A 6,000-nucleotide genomic window follows, 5' to 3' on the forward strand; every position below is an offset into this window, starting at 1 on the left:
ACCGGATAATACATACTGGACTATTCACTTCGATGGGTCTAGGCAATTGGAGGGCTCGGGGGCTGGAGTTGTATTAACTTCCCCTCGAGGTGACAAGTTTTGCTATGTGCTACGGTTGATGTTTCCCTGTACTAACAATGCGGCTGAGTACGAGGCCTTGCTCCATGGTCTTCGGATGGCTAAGGAGATGAGCTTGAGCCGGGTAAGGTGCTTTGGCGACTCAGATTTAGTGGCCCAACAAGTGTCAGGCAAGTGGGATTCCAAAGACCCTCTCATGGCGGCTTATCGCCGCGAAGTTGATGCCATTGCTGGACATTTTCAGGGTTACCAAGTAGAGCACATCGATCGCAAGAAGAACGAAGCGGCTGATGCATTAAGCCGGCTGGGCTCTCAGCGAAAGCCGGTGCCGCCTAATACTTTCTTGGACATCTTGCATAACCCTTCGGTTAAGTTGCCTACAGAGGAAGGCTTGGCTGTTGCTGACCCGGAGGCACAGTTGGTGGCGGCTCTCCACATTACCCCAGACTGGATAGTACCATACTTGGCTTACATGACCCGGGGAGAATTGCCTGAGGATGAAACTTTGGCCAGACAAATAACCCGGCGGTCTAAGTCAATGATAATCATCAATGGCGAGCTACATCGTCGCAGTGTCACTGGAACTTTCCAGCGTTGTGTTTCCCCTGAGGAAGGTCAAGAAATTTTACGTGAAATTCACGAGGGGGATTGTGGCCATCATGCCGGCTCAAAATCCCTTGTGGCCAAGGCTTTTCGTCATGGTTTTTATTGGCTGACGGCTCATGCTGATGCAAAGGATTTGGTCAGTAAATGTGACGGTTGCCAGAGGTTCTCGCGACGGGCTCATGTGCCGGCTCAAGAATTGAGGATGATTCCAATTACTTGGCCATTTGCGGTCTGGGGGCTTGATATGGTTGGGCCTTTCAAAGGATCTAAGGATAAGAAGACCCACCTCCTGGTGGCGGTCGACAAGTTCACAAAGTGGGTTGAAGCAGAGCCAGTTAGTAAGTGTGACGCAGCCACAGCGCTTCAGTTTATGAAAAGGGTGATATTTCGCTTTGGTTTTCCACACAGCATTATAACTGACAATGGTACCAATCTGTCTAAAGGCGCCATGGAGGAGTTTTTTCAACAAGAGCATATTCGGCTTAATGTTTCATCAATGGCTCACCCTCAGTCCAATGGTCAAGCTGGGAGAGCCAATCAGGAAATCTTGAAGGGCATCAAGCCCCGGCTTTTGGTCCCTTTGCAACGGACGCCGGGTTGTTGGGTGGAGAAGTTACCCTCCGTGTTATGGAGCATCAATACTACTCCTAACAGGTCTACGGGTTACACGCCTTTCTTCATGGTTTATGGAGCGGAGGCGGTCCTCCCTAGCGACATCCGTCATGACTTGCCTCGAGTGGCGGCTTATGTTGAGGCGGATAATGAGCGGGCGCGCCAAGATGCTCTTGACTTGTTGGACGAACAGCGTGATGTGGCAGCGGCTCGCTCGGCGATTTACCAACAAGACCTGCGCCGCTATCACAGCCGCCGAGTTAAGTCCAGAGTCTTCCAGGAAGGTGATCTGGTGCTCCGGCTCATCCAAGATCAAACAGATGCACACAAGTTATCCCCGCCTTGGGAAGGGCCCTTTGTGGTCAGCAAGAACTTGCACAACGAGTCATACTACCTTATCGATGTTCGGGAGCACAAAGATTCACGTAAGTCGGAGGAAGAGACCCGTCGGCCGTGGAACATAGCTCAGCTTCGGCCTTATTACACTTGAGCCACCGGCTCTCATAATGTACATATTTTTATAGCCATGTATATATTATGATAAATAATAAAGCAGGACCTCTGTCCTTTTCTCCTCCAAAGGTAAATGTGTTATTTCCATTACAACATTACATGGTCACTTGGAGGTGGATCCGGCTTATGATCGTATTCGAATCTAGCCGTTAACAATATGATCACTTGGGGGCTTCCTATTCAAACATAGGTCGTATTCGAACCAAAGAGAACATAGCTGTCGATACCCACTTGATTGGCAAATTGCCGAGCTCATTGGGGAGTTTTTCTTGGTCATATTTGAATCATAGCTCAAACCCCTTTGGGAACCGACGTGGATCGTATTCGAATCAGCGTCGTTAAACAACTCTTAAGGTCATTTGGGGGCTTCCTGTTCAAACATGGGTCGTATTCGAACCTAAGAGAACATAGCTGTCGGTACCCTCTTGATCGGCAACGCCAAAGCCACTGGGGGCTATATGATCGCATTCGAATCTTAGCTTAACCCCTTTGGGACGGTTCTCTGGTCATATTCGAACCAGAAGCCCCTAAGTTTTGATCTTTTGGTTTGCAGCAAATTCTTCTGATCATATCAACAGTGTGCAAGGGCGGTTCTTATTCCGCCGGCTTGACTTTGATTAACAATGTTGATAGCATACAATAAGCATTATCGATGCTGGTGAGCCGGAGTTGAGTTCTCAACCTCATTGTTTGGGTTACATAAACCGGAAGTGTACTTGAAGGCTTGCAGGTATGCTATTATGGTTATCGCGAAGATATAATTGAGAACCGGTCTTTTATGACCTTGGTTCATATTCCGGGTTATGTGTAAAGTATATGACTCTCCATGCGGTAAACCGCCTAGAGACTTGTGATGGTTTTTTCTATGCAGGACAATTGAGAAAAGTAAATGATCAAACATAAGCCGGAGAAATATAAAAGAGCAGCTTCAACAGAGTTAAGCGCTGCACACGTGCACGATGGCACGACAAAATTAAGTGTTTATCCTACTCTGTTACAGGACTCCCCGAGTCCAAAAGGTGAGGCATTGTTTTTAAGGCGTAACCATGAGCCGCCTAAGAAGTCAAGGTGCTTGTTGGGTTGAAGCTCCCACCTCATCCCTCTCCGCTCCTCCGGCTGTTTCCATGACCTGGAAGGTTGTTGATTTCCAGTCAATGCCACTCAAAGCTTCGAATTGAGCCTCATCATCAATTAACCCGGCCGGGTCAACTTCTGGTGCGAAGGTATGCTTACGAGTCGGAGGGATCAGGCTGACTGCTTCATAGCGTGGAGTTGGGATCCTCTGATTCTCCGCGTCATAGCCCGGCTGATACTTGGTAAGATCTGTGTCATTCCCAATCAAGGTGGTCACCGGGAGCACGCTCTTCACACAGGCGGCGAAGTCTTTCTGGTCAAAGGGGGTACCGTCTTCCTTCAGGCTGGGGTATCCAAGAGCGATGTCGGCCGGGTCTAGCTCCGGTAGAAACGCCTTGGCCCGGCTCAGAGCAGCTATAGCTCCGGCTCTTGCAGAAGCCCGTCTCAGCTCTTGGAAGCGTTGAGGAAGTACGGCAAGCCGCCTGAGTACGTCTGCCAGGTGAGTGGGAACCTCATTGGACAGAGCCACAACGGCTAAAGCACGCTGTGACCCGGTGTAGAGTTGCTCCACCAAGGTGTAAACAGCCTTCAGCTTGGTTAGCATGTTCTGAGTGAGATTGGAGCTTCTGGGGCCTGTATAACAAAGTCAGGTGAGCTGATAGCAATGGAGGGGCTTATGAGACATGAATGATGTAAACTTATTTAAAGCTTAGAGAGTAACTTACCGAAGATTGTGGAGACCATCTGTGATACATGGTGTTTTAAGCCGGAGAGTTCGGCGGTTCTTTCAGTAAGAGCAGCCTCCGCTTGTTCGGCCCGGCTGAGCAAGGCAGTCTTCTCATCGGCCCAGGCTTTTCTTTCTGTTTCAAAATTTTTCTTCAGTTTTTCTTGTGCAGAGACACTGAACTCAAATTTGGCATTGGCCTTCTGGGTCTCATTTTCCTGAGTCTTCAGGCGGGTCTTCAGATCAGAGATTTCCGATTCAAGTTTCTTGCAGGCAGCCTGTACAAGTTCCGGGTTACAGTTTGAGTGACTATCATGCAACATTAAAGTCCCAAGCACTTTGCAAGCAAAGACACTTGGCACTTGGGGGCTAATGTAGGCTGAGAAGCTTTATTTACAGTGTCGTTTCATGAAAATAAGTCCCAAGCACTTTGCAGGCAAAGGTGCTTGGCACTTGGGGGCTAATGGGCAAAGTTGCTCAAGTTGCTCAAGTACTTGATTAAAACGTAAGGTAAAAGTCCGGTTCACCTAGGCTGTTTAACCCGGCCCTTGAGTGTTACCAGGTAAGCCGGTATTAAGTCTACAACATATTCTATCATAAGTAATAGACTTGGGGGCTAGCATGGTAAGGATGACTATGGAGTAAGCAAGAGAATCATACCTCAGATTTTTGCTGTATCTGCTTCACCATGTCAATTTCCAGGTCCCGGCTGTTGTGCACTTGACCAATATAACCAGCGACAATATCTCCAATGCTCAAGTTAGCATAGTCAGTGATATCCAGTTTGGCCCTGCGGCGCTCCAGCAGTTCTTCCTTAGCAGAGCATCTAGCCAGCACAGTGGGTCTTCCCGGTTCAACAAATTCGGTCCGGGTAATCACCACATCCGGGTCATCGGCCGGTTGAGCTGGGCTGGGAATCTCCGGGTTGTCAGAACCCTCCATGGCTTGTTCTTCAGTTGGAGCGGTGGTTTCTGGAGCTGGTGCAGACGGCGGCTCAGAGGCAGAGGCATTGGGTTCAGTCAAAACCGGCTCTTCAACCGGGTTACTTTTCTTTGCCCTCTTGCTGAGTTTTGCTTGTGCACTGAAAGTCAAAAGGTTAGTGCAAAAACATGAGTAAGATAAGCACAAAGTAAGCTGATCATCATTACCCGGGAGCGGTCTTGAAAGCCGGCAAGTTAGATTGCATGGATTCCCCGGAGGAAGGTGAAGTTTCCTGATAGTTTGAATCAGAAGAATTGAGTGGTTGACGAGTGACGCCCGCCAAAGGATGAAAAGGATATAAGTTGGAGATAACCTCGGTCCGACGCTTCCTTGATGCTTCAGGTAAGCCAGAGGAGAGGTCTGCTTCCTTGTTGGTCCGGGTTTGCCTCCGGCTCTCATGAATCTGTTGCTTCAAAAGAAATTGAGGATCTTGATAAGCTAAAGGATGTGAAAATCTTACTTTCCGGGTTACTCTTCGGACTTTCAGCCTTGGCAAGGGCTCCGAGCCGGAGGAAAGTATAGTTACCTCTTCAATCACTGGGTTACTCGCTCCGGTATCATCCTGCTGATAATCAGTGTCAATAAGGTGGTTAAAAACAAATAAAAAAAACAAAAGAAGAGCCTAAAGAATCAAGGGCTACCTCTGACTTGGAGGTGTCATCCAACTGAAGCAGGTCTGAGGCGCTAGGCTTACTCCCCTTCTTGCGGGGAGTGGCTCTCCTGGCGGCTTTTTTAACCTTCCTGGCCTTTTTAGCAGCCTCATGGTCATACCTGACCTTCCAGAACTTCTCATTAGCCTGAAAAATACAACAAAGGTTTCTTGAAGTTAAAGATGAAAATTGTTAAAATGGAAAGTAAGGTGCTCAGATCAGTAGCTTACCGCCGGAGCTGGGTTAGCTTTGCAGAAGGGACTTAAGCCTGTCTTCCCGCAATCTGCTAAGCTCTCGTTTAGAAGGGACTTGGTCATGTCATCAACGACGTCCTCAGGTAAGTCGTTGGGGCTGTGCCGAAGAGGATCATCCTTCCGGCCCGTGTAATCACACATTAAGCCGGGGCGGCGGCTTAGAGGAATCACCCGCCAAGCAATCCAGACCCGGACCAGATCAACGCCGTTAAGGCCGTTTCCCAGAAGAGCTTTAATCTTGTTGATGGTGGGGATAATTGGTTGACGCTCAGCTTGAGATAATTTGTCTGGCAGGGGGTGATTTGACTCCAGACGCAGGGCGCGAAAGCCGGGCAGAGGGTTCTCATCAGCCGGAGAAGTATCCTGGCAGTAGAACCATGTCTGGTTCCAGTCCTTTGGGTGGCTTGGTGGCTCAGCATAAGGAAAGAGGCAATCTCTCCGTCGTTGGATTGAAATTCCGCCAAGTTCCAGGCTAGGCCCGTTGGCACACTCGTTCTGGCGGTTCAGA

This window comes from Triticum aestivum, chromosome 2D (genome assembly GCF_018294505.1).
Source record: "Triticum aestivum cultivar Chinese Spring chromosome 2D, IWGSC CS RefSeq v2.1, whole genome shotgun sequence".
NCBI lineage: Eukaryota > Viridiplantae > Streptophyta > Magnoliopsida > Poales > Poaceae > Triticum > Triticum aestivum.